The following is a 21,388-nucleotide window of genomic DNA, read 5'->3' as shown; positions in this document are numbered from 1 at the left end:
GACAAAGGGAGTCACCAGGATGTCACAATGGGCCCTGGGGACAAACGGGGGGCCCAGGATGTCATAATGGGCCCAGGGGACAAAGAGGAGTCCCCAGGATGTCACATTAGGCCCTGGGGGAAAGAGGGGTCCCCAGGATGTCACAATGGCCTCTGGGGACTATGAGGGGTCCTGGGACGTCACAATGGGTCCTGGGGATAAACGGGGTCCCCAGGATGTCACAATGGGCACCTGAGACAAAGGGGGGGTCCCCATTGTGTCACAATGCATCGCCAGTGACAAGGGGGTTCCCCATGGTGTCACAATGGGCCTTGGGGACAATTGGGGGTCCTGGGATGTCACTATGGGCCCTGGGGACAAAGGGAGGTTGCCAGGATGTCACAATGGGCCCTGGGGACAATGAGGGGTTCTGGGACGGCACAATGGGCCCTAGGGAAAAAGGGGGGTCCTGGGATGTCACAATGGGCCATGGAGACAAAGGGGGCTCCCCAGGATGTCACAATGGGCTCTGGGGACAAAGGGGTCCCCAGGATGTCACAATGGGCCCTGGGGACAAAGAGGGGTCCCCTGAATTTCACAATGCGCCCTGGAGACAATGGGGGGTCCTGGGACGTCACAATGGGCCCTGGGGACATAGGGGTACCCAGGATGTCACAATGGGCACTGGGGACAAAGGGGGGGTCCCCATGGTGTCGCAATGGGCCCTGGGGACAAAGGGGGCTCCCCAGGATGTCACAATGGGCCCTGGGGACAAAGGGGGCTCCCCAGGATGTCACAATGGGCTCTGGGGACAGAGGGGGTCCCCACGGTGTCACAATGGGCCCTGGGGACAAATGGGGGTCCCCTGAATGTCACAATGCACCCTGAGGACAATGGGGGGTCCTGGGATGTCACAATGGGCCCTGGGGACACAGGGGTCCCCAGGATGTGATAATGGGCCCTGGGGACAAGTGGGGTCCCCAGGATGTCACAATGGGCACTGGGGGGAAAGGGGTGGTCCCCATGGTGTCACAATGGGCCCAAGTGACAAGGAGGGTCCCCACGGTTCCACGATGGGCCCTGGGGACAACGGGGTCCACTGGATTTCACAATGGGCCCTGGGGACATAGGGAGGTCCTAGGATGTCACAGTGGGCCCTGGGGACAAAGTGGGGTGCCCTGAATGTCAGAATGGGACCTGGGGACAAAGGGGGTCCTGGGATGTCACAATGGGCCCCAGTGACAAAGGGGGTCCCCATGGCGTCACAATGGGCCCTGGGGACAAAGGGGGTTCCCCAAGATGTCTCAATGGGCCCTAGAGACAATGGGGAGTCCTGGAACATCACAATGGGCCCTGGGGACAAAGGAGGGTCCCCAGGATCTCAAAATGGGCCCTGGGGACAAGGGGGGACCTGCAATGTCACAATAGGTTCTGGGGACTAAGGGGGTCCCCAGGATGTCACAATGGGCCCTGGGGATAACGGGGTGTCCTGGGACGTCACAATGGCCCCTGGGGATAATGGGGGATCCCCAGGGTGACACAATGGGCCCTGGGGACAATGGGGGTACCCACAGTGTCAGAACGGGCCCTGGGGAAAAAGTGGAATCCTGCAATGTCACAATGGACCCTCAGGACAACGGGGGGTCCCCATGGTGTCACAATGGCTCCCTAGTGACAAGGGGTTCCCCATGATGTCTTGATGGGCCCTGGGGACAATTGGGGGGTTCTGAGATGTCACAATGGCCCCTGGGGACAATGGGGGTCCCCATGGTGCCACAATGGGCCCTGGGGACAATTGGGGGGTCCGGAGATGTTGCAATGGGCCCTGGGGACAAAGGGGGTCCCCAGGATGTCACAATGGGCCCTGGGGACAAGGGGGCCCCCAGGATCTCACAATGGGCCGTGGGGACAAAGAGGGGTCCCCAGGATGTCACAATGGACCCTGGGGACAATGGGGGGTGCTGGGACGTCACAATTGGCCCTGGGGACAAAGGGTTCCCCAGGATGTCACAATGGGCCCTGGGGACAATGGGGGTCCCCAGGATTTCACAATGGGCCCTGGGGACAACGGGGGTCCCGACGATGTCACAATGGCCCTTGGGCCAAAGGCTGTCCCCTGAATGTCAAAATGGGCCCTGGGGACAATGGGGGTCCCCAGGATGTCACAATGGGCTCTGGGGACCATGGGGGGTCCGGGAACGTCACAATGGGCCCTGGGGACAAATGGGGGTCCTGGGACGTCACAATGGGCCCCAGTGACAAAGGGGGTCCCAATGGTGCCACAATGGGTCCTGGGGAAAAAGGGCGTCCCCAGGATGTCACAATGGGCTCTGGGGACAAGGGGGGTCCCCACGGTGTCACAATGGGTCTTGGGTACAAAGTGGGGTCCTGGGATGTCACATTGGGCCACAGTGACAAAAGGGGTCCCCATGGTGCCCCAATGGGCCCTGGGGACAAAGGAGGTCCCCATGGTGCCACAGTGGGCCCTGGGGAGAAAGAGGGGGTCCCAATGATGTCACAATGGGTCCCGAGTGATAAGGGGGGTCCCCACGGTACCACAATGGGCCAGAGGGACGAGGCGGTCCCCATGATGTCACAATGGGCCCTGGGGACAATGAGGTGTGCCCAGGATGTCACAATGGGCCCTGAGGACAAGGGGGGGTCCCCATGCTGTCACAATGGGTTACCAGTGACAAGGGGGGTCCACATGGTGTCACGATGGGCCCTGGGGACAAACGGGGGTCCCTATGGTGTCACAATGGGTCCCCAGTGACAAGTGGGGTCCTGAGATGTCACAATGGGTCCTTGGGACAAAGGGGGGTCCCCAGGATGTCACAATGGGCCCTGGGGACAGTGGGGGTCCCCATGGTGTATACAATGGGTCCCCAGTGACAAAGAGGGTCCCCAGGAGGTCACAATGGGCCCTGGGGGCAAAGGGGGCTCCTGGGATGTGACAATGGGCCCTGGAGTCAAAGGGGTGTCCTTATGGTGTCACAATGGGCCCTGAGGACAATGGGGGTCCTGGGATGTCACAATGGGCACTGGGAAGAAAGAGGGGGTCCCCAGGGTGCCACTATGGGCCCTGGGGACAAGAGGGTCCCCAGGATATCACAATGGGCCCTGGGGACAACGAGGGTTCCGACGGTGTCACAATGGGCCCTTGGGAAAAAGGCTGTCCCCTGAATGTCACAATGGGCCCTGGGGACAATGGGGGTCCCCAGGATGTCACAATGGGCTCTGGGGAGAAAGGGGTGGTCCCCATGGTGTCACAATGGGCCCAAGTGACAAGGAGGGTCCCCATGGTTCCACGATGGGCCCTGCGGACAACGGGGTCCACCGGATGTCACAATGGGCCCTGTGGACAAAGGGAGGTCCTAGGATGTCACAGTGGGCCCTGGGGACAAAGTGGGGTCCCCTGACTGTCACAATGGGAGCTGGGGACAAAGGGGGTCCTGGGATGTCACAATGGGCCACAGTGACAAAGGGGGTCCCCATGGTGTCACAATGGGCCATGGGGACAAAGGGGGGTCCTCGGATGCCACAATGGGCCCTCGGGACAACTGGGGGGTCCTGAGATGTCGCAATGGGCCCTGGGGACAATGGGGGGTCCCCACGGTGCCACAATGGGTCCCCAGTGACAAGGGGAGTCCCCAGGATGCCACAATGGGCCCTGGGGAAAAAGGGGGGTCCTGGGATGTCACAATGGGCCCTTGGGAAAAAGGCTGTCCCCTGAATGTCACAATGGGCCCTGGGGACAATGGGGGTCCCCAGGATGTCACAATGGGCCTTCAGTATAAAGTGGGGTCCTGGGATGTCACAATGGGCCCTGGGGATCAAGGATGGTGCCCAGGATGTCACAATGGGCTCTGGGGACAATGGGGGGTCCTGGAATGTCACAATGGGCCCTAGGGACAAAGGTTGGTCCCCAGGTTGTCACAATGGGTCCTGGGGACAACTGGGGGTCCCCAGGATGTCACAATGGGCCCTGGGGACAAGGGGGATACCCACGGTGTCAAAATGGGCCCTGGGGACAAAGGGAGGTCCCCAGGATGTCACAATGGGCCCTGGGGATGACGGGGGGTCCTGGGACGTCACAATGGGCCCTGGGGACAATGGGGCGTCCTGATATGTTACAATGAGCCCTGGGCACAACTGGGGGGTCCTTAGATGGGGGGTCCTTATGTGGGGGGTGATGGTTAAAGTGTAAGTATGGAGAAGCTTGGCAGATTGATTATATTACACTTCCACAAACACGTCAAGGTAAGCGTTATGTACTTACAATGGTGGAAGCAACCACTGGATGGTTGGAAACATCTGCCGTACCTCCTGCTACAGCCCGAAATACCATCTTGGGCCTTGAGAAGCAAGTCCTTTGGTGGCCGGGTACGCCAGAAAGAATTGAATCAGACTATGGTACTCATTTCAAAAACAGTATTATAGACAATTGGGCCAAAGAACATGGTATTGAGTGGGTGTATCATATTCCATATCATGCACCAGCCTCTGGGAAAATTGAAAGGTGCAATGGTTTGTTAAAAACTACACTAAAGGCACTGGGTGGTGGAGCCTTTAAAAACTGGGATTCACATTTAGCAAAAGCCACTTGGTTGGTCAACACCAGGGGATCAACCAATCGAGCCGGGCCTGCCCAATCAGAAATTCTATGGACTGTGGAAGGAGATAAAGTCCCTGTAGTACACATGGAAAATATGTTAGGAAAGGCAGTCTGGGTTCCTCCTGCCTCAGGCACAGGCAAACCTATTCGTGGGATTGTTTTTGCCCAGGGACCTGGCAGCACCTGGTGGGTGATGCTTAAGGATGGAGAAGTTCGGTGTGCACCTCAAGGGGATTTGATTTTAGGTGAAAATGTGCAATGCTGAACTGTACGATGTGAATTGCCGCACTAACAATGTTTAATAAGTGTCTTTCAGATCAAGACAATGGTGATGAAACCAGCGCTGGCTTCTTCGAGTGGCGCCCGACACCTTCTTGGAAGTTGGTGTCCTTAACCCACCAACAGGGGTCATGAGATGCACTTGGACCATTTTCCCTGCCCTGGGAGACTGTGGTGACAAAATGAACTTAATGAACTTTTCAAAGGATGGTCCACTGATTAATTACTCCTGTGTATATATGTACATATGTATATATATATAGTAGTAGTGATTAATTAGATTGTATTGATAGATTGTATTGATAAGGTTTAAGTATTCAGTGAATGTCATATGATAAGGGGTGGAATGTCCTGGTTTTGGTAAAAACAAGTTTCTCTTTTAGTGAATTTTGCCTGTCAGCCAAAGCCTTCATGTCAGCTGCATTTTCCTGGAGAACCAGACACATGTTTTGGTTAAACCCAGCAAGGGAATGGAAACTTATTGACAAGCACAGATGGACATCTCGCGAGAGGGGCAACGAGAAACTGGTGATCGAGAGACTGACCAACGGTGAATAACATTCCATTCACGTGAATACTTCATATAAAAGTGGGAGATCACGAGGATCTCGCCCCTTTTCCCTTTCTCCCTTTTCTCCTCATGGCCGACATCAGGAGAGGACCTTGCTGGTCGTCCCTGCGAACGGAGGCCAGTGAGAGACTGAATCCAGCTCCGGTTGGCTGCAGAGTCTGATCCAGGACTTTGGGTGCTGGCTCTGCAGTTGCTCAGACTTACAAGATGGGTTTTGTATATTTGTATTATTTTCTCTGTTCTCATCAGTAGCATCAGTAAAACATCTTGAACTTTTCCAACTCTCTCCCCTCTGTGCTTCTTCCCCTCCCGATCGCCTGTGCTGAGTGGGAAGGGGGGAGAGGGAGGGGCAAAAGGGGGAAGTGGGGGGCAGAGGAGGTTGACAACACATCTGCCAGGGTTTGATTGTCACCCCGCAATCCTAACCCTCGACAGGGACAAAGGGGGACCCGGGATGTCACAATGGGCCCTGGGGACAAAGGGCGGTCGCCAGGATATCACAATGGGCTCTGGTGACAATGGGGTCCCCAGGATGTCACAATGGGCCCTGGGGACAAGTTGGGGTCCCCTGAATTTCACAATGGGCCCTGGGGACAAAGAGGGCTCCCCAGCATATCACAATGGGCCCTGGGGACAATGGGGGGTCCTGGGACGTCACAATGGGCCCTGGGGACAAGGGGGGGTCCCCAAAATGTCACAATGGGCCCTGGGGACAAAGAGCGTCCCCAGCATGTCACAATGGGCCCTGGGGACAAAGGGGGTCCCCACGGTATCAGAATGGGCCCTGGGGACAAAGGGGGGTCCCCTGAATGTCACAATGGGCCCTGGGGACAATGGGGGGTCCTGGGATGTCTCAATGAGCCCTGCGGACAAGGGTGGTACCCACGGTGTCACAATGGGCCCTGGGCACAACGGGGGGTCCCCATAGTGTCACAATGGGTCCTGGGGACAATGGGGGGTCCTGGGATGTCACAATGGGCCCTGGGGACAAGGCGGGGTCCCCAGGATGTCACAATGGGCCCTGGGGAAAAAGAGGGGTCCCCTGAATGTCACAATGGGCCCTGGGGACAAGGGGGTGCAGAGGATGTCACAATGGGCCCTGGGGACAATGGGGGGTCCTGGGATGTCACAATGGGCCCTGGGGACAATGGGAGTCCCCAGGGTGTCACAATGGCCCTTGGGAACAAGGGGGTCCCCCAGATATCACAATGGGCCCTGGGGACAATGTAAGGTCCTGGGCTGTCACAATGGACCCTGAGGACAAGGGGGGTCCCCAGGATGTCACAATGAAGTCTTGGGACAAAGGGGGTCCCCAGGATGTCACAATGGGCCCTGGGGACAAAGCGGGGGTCCTGGAATCTCACAATGGGCCCCAGTGACAAAGGGGGTCCCTATGGTGCCACAATGGGCCCTGGGGACAAAGGGGGTCCCCTGGATGTCACAATGGGCTCTGGGGACAAGGAGGGTCCCCAGGATGTCACAATGGGCCCTGGGGACAAAGGGGGTCCCCACGGTATCAGAATGGGCCCTGGGGACAAGGGGGGTCCCCTGAATGTCACAATGGGCCCTGGGGACAATGGGGGGTCCTGGGATGTCACAATGAGCCCTGCAGACAAGGGTGGTACCCACAGTGTCACAATGGGCCCTGGGCACAAGGGGGGGTCCCCATAGTGTCACAATGGACCCTGGGGACAAGGGGGTGCCGAGGATGTCACAATGGGCCCTGGGGACAATGGGAGGTCCTGGGACCGCACAATGGGCCCTGAGGACAATGGTGGGTCCCCTGACTGTCAAAATGGGCCCTGGGGACAAAGGGGGGTCTGCAGGATGTCACAATGGGCCCTGGGAACAATGTGGGGTCCTGGGATTTCACAATGGGCCCCAGTGACAAAGGGGGTCCCCTGAATGTCACAATGGGTCCTGGGGACAATGGGGGGTCCTGGGACGTCACAATGGGCCCTGGGGACAAGGGGGGGTCCCCAGGATGTCACAATGGGCCCTGGGGACAAAGAGGGGTCCCCTGAATATCACAATGGGCCCTGGGGACAGGGGGGTGCAGTGGATGTCACAATGGGCCCTGGGGACAATGGGGGGCATCCAGGATGTCAGTGTCATGAGGACAAGGGGGGGTCCCCATGGTGTCACAATGGGTCCCCAGTGACAAGGAGGGGTCCCCATGGTGTCACAATAGGCCCTGGGGACAAAGTGGGGTCCAAGAATGTCACAATGGGCCCTGGGGACAAAAGGGGTTGCCATAGTGCCACAATGGGCCCTGGGGTCAAAGGGGGTCCCCATGGTGCTACAATGGGCCCTGGGGACAAAGGGGGGTCCTGGGATGTCACAATGGGCCCTGGGGACAAAAGGGGTTGCCATAGTGCCACAATGAGCCCTGGGGACAAAGGGGGTGTCCCCATGGTGCCACAACGGGCCCTGGGAGGAAGGGGATGGCCAGGATGTCACAATGGGTCCTGGGAAAAATGGGGGGTGCCCAGGATGTCACAATGGACCCTGAGGACAAGCGGGGGTCTCCATGGTGTCACAATGGGCCCCAGTGACAAAGGGGGTCCCCTGAATGTCACAATAGGTCCTGGGGACAATAGGGGGTCCTGGGACGTCACAATGGGCCCTGGGGACAAGGAGGGATCCCCAGGATGTCACAATGGGCCCTGGGGACAATGGGGGGTCCTGGGACGTCACAATGGGCCCTGGGGACAAGGGGGGGTCCCCAGGATGTCACAATGGGCCCTGGGGACAAAGAGGGGTCCCCTGAATGTCACAATGGGCCCTGGGGACAAGGGGGTGCAGAGGATGTCACGATGGGCCCTGGAGACAATGGGGGGTCCTGGGACATCACAATGGGCCCTGGGGACAAGGAGGGATCCCCAGGATGTCACAATGGGCCCTGGGGACAATGGGGGGTCCTGGGACGTCACAATGGGCCCTGGGGACAAGGGGGGGTCCCCAGGATGTCACAATGGGCCCTGGGGACAAGGGCGTGCTGAGGATGTCACAATGGGCCCTGGGGACAAGGGGGGGTCCCCAGGATGTCACAATGGGCCTTGGGAACAAGGGGGTCCCCCAGATATCACAATGGGCCCTGGGGACAATGTAAAGTCCTGGGCTGTCACAATGGACCCTGAGGACAAGGGGGGACCCCAGGATGTCAGAATGAAATCTTGGGACAAAGGGGGTCCCCAGAATGTCACAATGGGCCCTGGGGACAAAGGGGGTCCCCACGGTGTCAGAATGGGCCCTGGGGACAAGGGGGGTCCCCTGAATGTCACAATGGGCCCTGGGGACAATGGGGGGTCCTGGGATGTCACAATGAGCCCTGCAGACAAGGGTGGTACCCACGGTGTCACAATGGGCCCTGGGCACAAGCAGGGGTCCCCATAGTATCACAATGGACCCTGGGGACAAGGGGGTGCCGAGGATGTCACAATGGGCCCTGGGGACAATGGGGGGTCCTGGGACCTCACAATGGGCCCTGAGGACAATGGTGGGTCCCCTGAATGTCAAAATGGGCCCTGGGGACAAAAGGGGGTCCGCAGGATGTCACAATGGGCACTGGGGATAAAGGGGGGGTCCCCATGGTGTCACAATGGGCCCTGGTGACAAGGAGGGTCCCCACGGTGCCACGATGGGTCCTGGGGACAGGGGCGTTCCTCAGATGTCACAATGGGCCCTGGGGACAATGGGAGGCCCCAAGGTGTTCAGAACGAGCCCTGGGGACAAAGTGGAATCCTGGAATGTCACAATGGCCCCCAGTGACAAAGGGGTTCCCCATGGTGTCACAATGGGCCCTGGGGACAAAAGGGGTCCCCAGGATTTCACAATAGCACTGGGGACAAAGGGGGGTCGTGGGATGTCACAATGGGCCCTGGGGACAAGGGAGATCCCCATGGTGTCACAATAAGCCCTGGGGACAAAGGGTGGTCCTGGGACATTTCAATGGGCCCTGGGGACAAAGGGGGGACCCCAGGATGTCACAATGGGCCCTGGGGACAAAGGGGGGTCCCCATGGTGTCACAATGGGCCCTGGGGACAAGGGGGTCCCCCAGATATCGCAATGGGCCCTGGGGACAAAGTAAGGTCCTGGGCTGTCACAATGGACCCTGAGGACAAGTGGGGTCCCCCAGATGTCACAATGGGCCCTGGGGACAATGGGGGGTCCTGGGATGTCACAATGGGCCCCAGTGACAAAGGGGGTCCCCTGGATGTCACAATGGGCTCTGGGGACAATGGGGGGTCCTGGGACGTCACAATGGGCCCTGGGGACAAGGAGGGCTCCCCAGGATGTCACAATGGGCCCTGGGGACAATGGCGGGTCCTGGGACGTCACAGTGGGCCCTGGGAACAAGGGGGGGTCCCCAGGATGTCACAATGGGCCCTGGGGACAAAGAGGGGTCCCCTGAATGTCACAATGGGCCCTGGGGACAAGGGGGTGCCGAGGATGTCACAATGGGCCCTGGGGACAATGGGGGTCCTGGCACGTCACGATGGGCCCTGGGGACAAGGAGGGATTCCCAGGATGTCACAATGGGCCCTGGGGACAAGGGGGTGTCCCCAGGATGTCACAATGGGCCCTGCGGACAAGGGTGGTACCCACGGTGTCACAATGGGTCCTGGGGACAAGTGGGGTCCCCTGAAAGTCACAATGAGCCCTGGGGACAATGTGGGGTCCTGGGATGTCACAATGGGCCCCAGTGACAAACGGGGGCCCCTGAATGTCACAATGGGCCCTGGGGACAATGGGGGGTCCTGGGACGTCACAATGGGCCCTGGGGACAAGGAGGGATCCCCAGGATGTCACAATGGGCCCTGGGGAAAATGGCGGGTCCTGGGACGTCACAATGGGCCCTGGGGACAAGGGGGGGTCCCCAGGATGTCACAATGGGCCCTGGGGACAAAGAGGGGTCCCCTGAATGTCACAATGGGCCCTGGGCACAAGGGGGTGCCGAGGATGTCACAATGGGCCCTGGGGACAATGGGGGGTCCTGGGATGTCACAATGGGCCCTGAGGACAATGGTGGGTCCCCTGAATGTCACAATGGGCCCTGGGGACAAAGGGGGGTCCGCAGGATGTCACAATGGGCACTGGGGACAAAGGGGGGCGTCCCCATGGTGTCACAATGGGCCCAAGTGACAAGGAGGGTCCCCACGGTGCCACGATAGGTCCTGGGGACAAGGGCGTCCCCCAGATGTCACAATGGGCCCTGGGGACAATGGGGTTGCCCAGGATGTCACAATGGGCCCTGGGGACAATGGGAGTCCCCAAGGTGTCAGAACGAGCCCTGGGGACAAAGTGGAATCCTGGAATGTCACAATGGCCCCCAGTGACAAAGGGGTTCCCCATGGTGTCACAATGGGCCCTGGGGACAAAAGGGGTCCCCAGGATTTCACAATAGCACTGGGGACAAAGGGGGGTCATGGGATGTCACAATGGGCTCCAGTGACAAAGAGGGTCCTCATGGTGCCACAATGGGCCCTGGGGACAAAGGGGGTCCCCTGGATGTCACAATGGGCCCTGGGGACAAGGAGGGTCCCCAGCATGTCACAATGGGCCCTGGGGACAAAGGGGGTCCCCACGGTATCAGTATGGGCCCTGGGGACAAAGGGGGGTCCTGGGACGTCACAATGGGCCCTGGGGACAAGGGGGGGTCCTGGGACGTCACAATGGGCCCTGGGGACAAGGGGGTGCAGAGGATGTCACAATGGGCCCTGGGGACAATGTCGGGTCCTGGGACGTCACAATGGGCCCTGGGGACAAGGGGGGGTCCCCTGGATGTCACAATGGGCCCTGGGGACAAAGAGGGGTCCCCTGAATGTCAGAATGGGCCCTGGGGACAATGGGGGGTGTCCAGGATGTGAGAATGAGTCCTGAGGACAAGGGGGGGTCCCCATGGTGTCACAATGGGTCCCCAGTGACAAGGAGGGGTCCCCATGGTGTCACAATAGGCCCTGGGGACAAAGTGGGGTCCAAGAATGTCACAATGGGCCCTGGGGACAAAAGGGGTTGCCATGGTGCCACAATGGGCCCTGGGGTCAAAGGGGGTCCCCATGGTGCTACAATGGGCCCTGGGGACAAAGGGGGGTCCTGGGATGTCACAATGGGCCCTGGGGACAAAGGGGGTGTCCCCATGGTGCCACAACGGGCCCTGGGAGCAAGGGGGTGGCCAGGATGTCACAAGGGGTCCTGGGGAAAATGGGGGGTGCCCAGGATGTCACAATGGACCCTGAGGACAAGCGGGGGTCTCCATGGTGTCACAATGGGCCCCAGTGACAAAGGGGGTCCCCTGAATGTCACAATAGGTCCTGGGGACAATGGGGGATCCTGGGACGTCACAATGGGCCCTGGGGACAAGGAGGGATCCCCAGGATGTCAGAATGGGCCCTGGAGACAAAGAGGGGTCCCCTGAATGTCACAATGGGCCCTGGGGACAAGGGGGAGCAGAGGATGTCACAATGGGCCCTGGGGACAATGGGGGGTCCTGGGACATCACAATGGGCCCTGGAGACAAGGAGGGATCCCCAGGATGTCACAATGGGCCCTGGGGACAATGGGGGGTCCTGGGACGTCACAATGGGCCCTGGAGACAAGGAGGGATCCCCAGGATGTCACAATGGGCCCTGGGGACAAGGGGGTGCCGAGGATGTCACAATGGGATCTGGGGACAATGGGGGGTCCTGGGATGTCACAATGGGCCCTGGGGACAAGGGTGGGTCCCCAGGATGTCACAATGGGCCTTGGGAACAAGGGGGTCCCCCAGATATCACAATGGGCCCTGGGGACAATGTAAGGTCCTGGGCTGTCACAATGGACCCTGAGGACAAGGGGGGTCCCTAGGATGTCACAATGAAGTCTTGGGACAAAGGGGGTCCCCAGGATGTCACAATGGGGCCTGGGGACCAGGGGGGGTCCCCAGGATGTCACAATGGGCTCCAGTGACAAAGGGGGTCCCTATGGTGCCACAATGGGCCCTGGGGACAAAGGGGGGTCCCGTGAATGTCACAATGTGCCCTAGGGACAAGGGGGTGCCGAGGAGGTCACAATGGGCCCTGGGGACAATGGGGGGTCCTGGGATGACACAATGGGCCCTGGGGACAAGAGGGGATTCCTAGGATATCACAATGGGCCCTGGGGACTAATGTGGTCCCCACGGTGTCACAATATGTCCTGGAGACAAAGTGGGGTCCCCAGGATGTCACAATGGGCCCTTGGGACAATGGGGTTCCTTGGATGTCACAATGGGTCCCCAGTGACAAAGGGGGTTCCCAGGATGTCTCAATGGGCCCTGAGGACAATGGGAGGTCCCCATGGTGTCACAATGGGTCCGCAGTGACAAGGGAGGTCTCCACAGTGCCAGGATGGGTCCTGGGGACAAGGAGGTCCCCAGGATGTCACAATGGGCCGTGGGGACAAAGAGGGGTCCCCTGAATGTCACAATGGGCACTGGGGACAAGGGGTTGCAGTGGATGTCACAATGGGCCCTGGGGACAATGCGGGGTGTCCAGGATGTGAGAATGAGTCCTGAGGACAAGGGGGGTCCCCATGGTGTCATAATGGGTCCCCAGTGACAAGGCGGGGTCCCCATGGTGTCACAATGGGCCCCAGTGACAAAGGGGGTCCCCTGAATGTCACAATAGGTCCTGGGGACAATGGGGGGTCCCCAGGATGTCACAATGGGCCCTGGGGACAAGGAGGGATCCCCAGGATGTCACAATGGGCCCTGGGGACAAAGGGGGTCCCCACGGTGTCAGAATGGGCCCTGGGGACAAAGGGGGGTCCCCTGAATGTCACAATGGGCCCTGGGGACAATGGGGGGTCCTGGGATGTCACAATGGACTCTGGGGACAAGGGGGTGCCGAGGATGTCACAATGGGCCCTGGGGACAATGGGGGGTCCTGGGACCTCACAATGGGCCCTGAGGACAATGGTGGGTCCCCTGAATGTCAAAATGGGCCCTGGGGACAAAGGGGGGTCCGCAGGATGTCACAATGGGCACTGGGGATAAAGGGGGGGTCCCCATGGTGTCACAATGGGCCCAAGTGACAAGGAGGGTCCCCACGGTGCCACGATGGGTCCTGGGGACAAGGGCGTCCCCCAGATGTCACAATGGGCCCTGGGGACAATGGGGTTGCCCAGGATGTCACAATGGGCCCTGGGGACAATGGGAGGCCCCAAGGTGTTCAGAACGAGCCCTGGGGACAAAGTGGAATCCTGGAATGTCACAATGGCCCCCAGTGACAAAGGGGTTCCCCATGGTGCCACAATGGGCCCTGGGGACAAAAGGGGTCCCCAGGATTTCACAATAGCACTGGGGACAAAGGGGGGTCATGGGATGTCACAATGGGCTCCAGTGACAAAGAGGGTCCTCATGGTGCCACAATGGGCCCTGGCGACAAAGAGCGTCCCCAGCATGTCACAATGGGCCCTGGCGACAAAGTGGGGTCCCCTGAATGTCACAATGGGCCGTGGGGACAATGGGGGGTCCTGGGACGTCACAATGGGCCCTGGGGACAAGGGGGTGCAGAGGATGTCACAATGGGCCCTGGGGACAATGTCGGGTCCTGGGACGTCACAATGGGCCCTGGGGACAAGGGGGGGTCTCCAGGATGTCACAATGGGCCCTGGGGACAAAGAGGGGTCCCCTGAATGTCACAATGGGCCCTGGGGTAAAAGGGGGTCCCCATGGTGCCACAACGGGCCCTGGGAGCAAGGGGGTGGCCAGGATGTCACAATGGGTCCTGGGGAAAATGGGGGGTGCCCAGGATGTCACAATGGACCCTGAGGACAAGCGGGGGTCTCCATGGTGTCACAATGGGCCCCAGTGACAAAGGGGGTCCCCTGAATGTCACAATAGGTCCTGGGGACAAGGAGGGATCCCCAGGATGTCAGAATGGGCCCTGGGGACAAAGAGGGGTCCCCTGAATGTCACAATGGGCCCTGGGGACAAGGGGGTGCAGAGCATGTCACAATGGGCCCTGGGGACAATGGGGGGTCCTGGGACATCACAATGGGCCCTGGGGACAAGGAGGGATCCCCAGGATGTCACAATGGGCCCTGGGGACAATGGGGGGTCCTGGGACGTCACAATGGGCCCTGGGGACAAAGAGGGGTCCCCTGAATGTCACAATGGGCCCTGGGGACAAGGGGGTGCCGAGGATGTCACAATGGGCCCTGGGGACAATGGGGGGTCCTGGGATGTCACAATGGGCCCTGGGGACAAGGGGGGGTCCCCAGGATGTCAAAATGGGCCTTGGGAACAAGGGGGTCCCCCAGATATCACAATGGGCCCTGGGGACAATGTAAGGTCCTGGGTTGTCACAATGGACCCTGAGGACAAGGGGGGTCCCCAGGATGTCACAATGAAGTCTTGGGACAAAGGGGGTCCCCAGGATGTCACAATGGGGCCTGGGGACCAGGGGGGGTCCTGCGATGTCACAATGGGCCCTGGGGACAAGGGGGGGTCCCCAGGATGTCACAATGGGCCCTGGTACCAAGGGGGTGCCGACGATGTCACAATGGGCCCTGGGGACAATGGGGGGTCCTGGGATGTCACAATGGGCCCTGGGGACAAGGGGGGGTCCCCAGGATGTCACAATGGGCCTTGGGAACAAGGGGGTCCCCCAGATATCACAATGGGCCCTGGGGACAATGGGGGGTCCTTGGATGTCACAATGGGCCCCAGTGACAAAGGGGGTCCCTATGGTGCCACAATGGGCCCTGGGGACAAAGGGGGTCCCCAGGATGTCACAATGGGCCCTGGGGACAAAGGGGGTCCCCATGGTATCAGAATGGGCCCTGGGGACAAAGGGGGGTCCCCTGAATGTCACAATGGGCCCTGGGGACAATGGGGGGTCCTGGGATGTCACAATGAGCCCTGCAGACAAGGGTGGTACCCACGGTTTCACAATGGGCCCTGGGCACAAGGGGGGGTCCCCATAGTGTCACAATGGGTCCTGGGGAGAAGTGGGGTCCCCAGGATGTCACAATGGGCCCTGGGGACAATGTGGGGTCCCCTGAATGTCACAATGGGCCCTGGGGACAAGGGGGTGCCGAGGATGTCGCAATGGGCCCTGGGGACAATGGGGGGTCCTGGGACCTCACAATGGGCCCTGAGGACAATGGTGGGTCCCCTGAATGTCAAACTGGGCCCTGGGGACAAAGGGGGGTCTGCAGGATGTCACAATGGGCCCCAGTGACAAAGGGGGTCCCCTAAATGTCACAATGGGCCCTGGGGACAATGGGGGGTCCTGAGACGTCACAATGGGCCCTGGGGACAAGGGGGGATCCCCAGGATGTCACAATGGGCCCTGGGGACAAGGGGGTGTCCCCAGGATGTCACAATGGGCCCTGCGGACAAGGGTGGTAGCCACGGTGTCACAATGGGCACTGGGCACAAGGGGGGGTCCCTATAGTGTCACAATGGGTCCTGGGGACAAGTGGGGTCCCCTGAAAGTCACAATGGGCCCTGGGGACAATGTGGGGTCCTGGGATGTCACAATGGGCCCTGGTGACAAACGGGGGCCCCTGAATGTCACAATGGGCCCTGGGGACAATGGGGGTCCCCACGGTGCCACGATGGGTCCTGGGGACAAGGGCGTCCCCCTAGATGTCACAATGGACCCTGGGGAAAAAGGGGGGTGCGCAGGATGTCACAATGGGCACTGGGGACAAAGGGGGGGTCCCCATGGTGTCACAATGGGTTCCCAGTGACAAGGAGGGTTCCCCATGGTGTCACAATAGGCCCTGGGGACAAAGTGGGGTCCTAGAATGTCACAATGAGCCCTGGGGACAAAGGGGGGTCCTGGGATGTCACAATGAGCCCTGCGGACAAGGGTGGTACCCACAGTGTCACAATGGGCTCTGGGCACAAGGGGGGGTTCCCATAGTGTCACAATGGGCCCTGGGGACAATGTGGGGTCCTGGGATGTCACAATGGGTCCCAGAGACAAAGGGGGTCCCCTGAATGTCACAATGGGTCCTGGGGACAATGGGGGGTCCTGGGACGTCACAATGGGCCCTGGGGACAAGGAGGGATCCCCAGGATGTCACAATGGGTACTGGAGACAAAGGGGGTTCCCCATGGTGTCACAATGGGCCCAAGTGACAAGGAGGGTCCCCAGGATGTCACAATGGGCCCTGGGGACAAGGGCGTCCCCCAGATTTCACAATGGGCCCTGGGGACAATGGGGTTGCCCAGGATGTCACAATGGACCCTGGGGACAAAGGGGGGCGCACAGGATGTCACAATGGGCACTGGGGACAAAGGGGGGGTCCCCATGGTGTCACAATGGGCCCAAGTGACAAGGAGGGTCCCCACAGTGCCACGATGGCTCCTGGGGACAAGGGCGTTCCCCAGATGTCACAATGGGCCCTGGGGACAATGGGGTTGCCCAGGATGTCACAATGGGCCCTGGGGACAATGGGAGTCCCCAAGGTGTCAGAACGAGCCCTGGGGACAAAGTGGAATCCTGGGATGTCACAATGGCCCCCACTGACAAAGGGGTTCCCCATGGTGCCACAATGGGCCCTGGGGACAAAAGGGGTCCCCAGGATTTCACAATAGCACTGGGGATAAAGGGGGGTCATGGGATGTCACAATGGGCCCTGGGGACAAGGGAGATCCCCATGGTGTCACAATAAGCCCTGGGGACAAAGTGGGGTCCTGGGATGTCACAATGGGCCCCAGTGACAAAGGGGTTCCCCATGGTGCCACAATGGGCCGTGGGGACAAATGGGGTCCCCAGGATGTCACAATGAACCCTGGGGACAAACGGTGATCCTGGGACATTTCAATGGGCCCTGGGGACAAAGGGGGGCCCCCAGGATGTCACAATGGGCCCTGGGGACAAAGGGGGTCTCCAGGAAATCACAGTGGGCTCTGGGGACAATGGAGGTTCCCCAGGATGTTCACAATAGGCCCTGAGGACAAGGGGTGGTCCCCATGCTGTCACAATGGGTCTCCAGTGACAAGAAGGTCCCCAAGGTGTCACAATGGGCCCTGGGGACAATGGGGGGTCCTGGGACGTAACAACAGGTCCTGGGGACAAGGGGGTTCCCCACAGTGTCACAATGGGCCCTGGGGACAAAGGGGGTCCGCACGGTGTTACAATGGTCCCAGGGGACAGGGGGGATGCCCAGGATGTCACAATGGGCCCTGAGGACAAGGAGGGTCCCCATGGTGTCATGATGGGTCCCAGTGACAAGGGGGTCCCCAGGATGTAACAATGGACCCTGGGGACAATGGGGGGTCCTGGGACGTCACAATGGGCCCTGGAGACAAAGGGGGTCCCCAGGATGTCACAATGAGCCCTGGAAACAAAAGGGGTCCCCAGGATTTCACAATAGCACTGGGGACAAAGGGGGGTCATGGGATGTCACAATGGGCCCCAGTGACAAAGAGGGTCCTCATGGTGCCACAATGGGCCCTGGGGACAAAGGGGGTCCCCAGGATGTCACAATGGGCTCTGGGGACAGTGGGGGGTCCTGGGACGTCACAATGGGCCCTGGGGACAAGGGGGGGTCCCCAGGATGTCACAATGGGCCCTGGGGACAAAGGGGGGTCCCCTGAATGTCACAATGGGCCCTGGGGACAGTGGGGGGTCCTGGGACGTCACAATGGGCCGTGGGGACAAAGAGGGGTCCCCTGAATGTCACAATGGGCCCTGGGGACAAGGGGGTGCAGTGGATGTCACAATGGGCCCTGGGGACAATGGGGGGTGTCCAGGATGTGAGAATGAGTCCTGAGGACAAGGGGGGGTCCCCATGGTGTCACAATGGGTCCCCAGTGACAAGGAGGGGTCCCCATGGTGTCACAATAGGCCCTGGGGACAAAGTGGGGTCCAAGAATGTCACAATGGGCCCTGGGGACAAAAGGGGTTGCGATGGTGCCACAATGGGCCATGGGGTCAAAGGGGACCCCATGATGCTACAATGTCCCTGGGTACAAAGGGGGGTCCTGGGATGTCACAATGGGCCCTGGGGACAAACGGGGTGTCCCCACGGTGCCACAACGGGCCCTGGGAGCAAGGGGGTGGCGCCAGGATGTCACAATGGGTCCTGGGGAAAATGTAAGGTCCTGGGCTGTCACAATGGACCCTGAGGACAAGGGGGGTCCCCAGGATGTCACAATGAAGTCTTGGGACAAAGGGGTCCCCAGGATGTCACAATGGGGCCTGGGGACCAGGGGGGGTCCTGGGATGTCACAATGGGCCCCAGTGACAAAGGGGGTCCCTATGGTGCCACAATGGGCCCTGGGGACAAAGGGGGTCCCCTGGATGTCACAATGGGCTCTGGGGACAAGGAGGGTCCCCAGGATGTCACAATGGGCCCTGGGGACAAAGAGCGTCCCCAGCATGTCACAATGGGCCCTGGGGACAAAGGGGGTCCCCACGGTATCAGAATGGGCCCTGGGGACAAGGGGGGGTCCCCATAGTGTCACAATGGGTCCTGGGGACAAGTGGGGTCCCCAGGATGTCACAATGGGCCCTGGGGACAATGTGGGGTCCCCTGAATGTCACAATGGGTCCTGGGGACAAGGGGGTGCCGAGGATGTCACAATGGGCCCTGTGGACAATGTGGGGTCCTGGGATGTCAAAATGGGCCCCAGTGACAAAGGGGGTCCCCTGAATGTCACAATGGGTCCTGGGGACAATGGGGGTTCCTGGGACGTCACAATGGGCCCTGGGGACAAGGAGGGATCCCCAGGATGTCACAATGGGCCCTGGGGACAATGGGAGGTCCTGGGACGTCACAATGGGCCCTGGGGACAAGAGCGGGTCCCCAGGATGTCACAATGGGCCCTGGGGACAAAGAGGGGTCCTCTGAATGTCACAATGGGCCCTGGGGACAAGGGGGTGCCGAGGATGTCACAATGGGCCCTGGGGACAATGGGGGTCCTGGGACGTCACAATGGGCCCTGGGGACACAGAGGGGCCCTAGGACGTCACAATCAGTCCTGGGGACAAGGTGGGGTCCCCTGAGAGTCACAATGAGCCCTGGGAAGAGAGGGGGCTCCCAAGGACATCACAATGGGCCCTGGGAACAATGGGGCGTCCTGGGACGTCACAATTGGCCCTGGGGACAAGGGGGGGTACCCATAGTGTCACAATGGGTCCTGGGGAAAATGGGGTCCCCAGGATGTCACAATGGGCCCTGGGGACAAAGAGGGGTGCCCTGAATGTCACAATGGGCCCTGGGGACAAGGGGGTGCAGTGGATGTCACAATGGGCCTTGGGGACAATGGGGGGTCCTGGAATGTCACAATGGGCCCTGGGGACAATGGGGGTCCCCAGGATGTCACAATGGGCCCTGGGGACAATGGGAGTCCCCAAGGTGTCAGAACGAGCCCTGGGGACAAAGTGGGGTCCTGGGATGTCACAATGGGCCCTGGGGACAAAGGGGGGTCCTGGGATGTCACAATGGGGCCCAGTGACAAAGAGGGTCCTCATGGTGCCACAATGGGCCCTGGGGACATAAGGGGTCCCCAGGATTTCACAATAGCACTGGGGACAAAGGGGGGTCATGGGATGTCACAATGGGCCCTGGGGACAAGGGAGATCCCCATGGTGTCACAATAAGCCCTGGGGACAAAGTGGGGTCCTGGGATGTCACAATGGGCCCTGGGGACAAAGGGGGGTCCTGGGATGTCACAATGGGGCCCAGTGACAAAGAGGGTCCTCATGGTGCCACAATGGGCCCTGGGGACAAAGGGGGTCCCCTGGATGTCACAATGGGCTCTGGGGACAAGGAGGGTCCCCAGGATGTCACAATGGGCCCTGGGGACAAAGAGCGTCCCCAGCATGTCACAATGGGCCCTGGGGACAAAGAGGGGTCCCCTGAATGTCACAGTGGGCCCTGGGGACAATGGGGTGCAGTGGATGTCACAATGGGCCCTGGGGACAATGGGGGGTGTCCAGGATGTGAGAATGAGTCCTGAGGACAAGGGGGGGTCCCCATGGTGTCACAATGGGTCCCCAGTGACAAGGAGGGGTCCCCATGGTGTCACAATAGGTCCTGGGGACAAAGTGGGGTCCAAGAATGTCACAATGGGCCCTGGGGACAAAAGGGGTTGCCATGGTGCCACAATGGGCCCTGGGGTCAAAGGGGGGTCCTGGGATGTCACAATGGGCCCTGGGGACAAGCGGGTGTCTCCATGGTGTCACAATGGGCCCCAGTGACAAAGGGGGTCCCCTGAATGTCACAATAGGTCCTGGGGACAATGGGGATCCTGGGACGTCACAATGGGTCCTGGGGACAAGGAGGGATCCCCAGGATGTCACAATGGGCCCTAGGGACAAAGAGGGGTCCCCTGAATGTCACAATGGGCCCTGGGGACAAGGAGGGATCCCTAGGATGTCACAATGGCCCCTGGGGACAATGGGGGGTCCTGGGACGTCACAATGGGCCCTGGGGACAAGGGGGGGTCCCCAGGATGTCACAATGGGCCCGGGGGACAAAGGGGTGCCGAGGATGTCACAATGGGCCCTGGGGGCAATGGGGGGTCCTGGGATGTCACAATGGGCCCTGGGGACAATGGGGGGTCCTGGGATGTCACAATGGGCCCTGGGGACAAGGGGGTCCCCCAGATATCACAATGGGCCCTGGGGACAATGGGGGGTCCTGGGATGTCACAATGGGCCCTGGGGACAATGTAAGGTCCTGGGCTGTCACAATGGACCCTGAGGACAAGGGAGGTCCCCAGGATGTCACAATGAAGTCCTGGGACAAAGGGGGTCCCCAGGATGTCACAATGGGGCCTGGGGACCACGGGGTGTCCTGGGATGTCACAATGGGCCCCAGTGACAAAGGGGGTCCCTATGGTGCCACAATGGGCCCTGGGGACAAAGGGGGTCCCCTGGATGTCACAGTGGGCTCTGGGGACAAGGAGGGTCCCCAGGATGTCACAATGGGCCCTGGGGACAAAGGGGGTCCCCAG

Source organism: Patagioenas fasciata, chromosome 36 (assembly GCF_037038585.1).
Source record: "Patagioenas fasciata isolate bPatFas1 chromosome 36, bPatFas1.hap1, whole genome shotgun sequence".
Lineage (NCBI taxonomy): Eukaryota > Metazoa > Chordata > Aves > Columbiformes > Columbidae > Patagioenas > Patagioenas fasciata.
Note: the sequence above shows the minus strand (reverse complement) of the source record.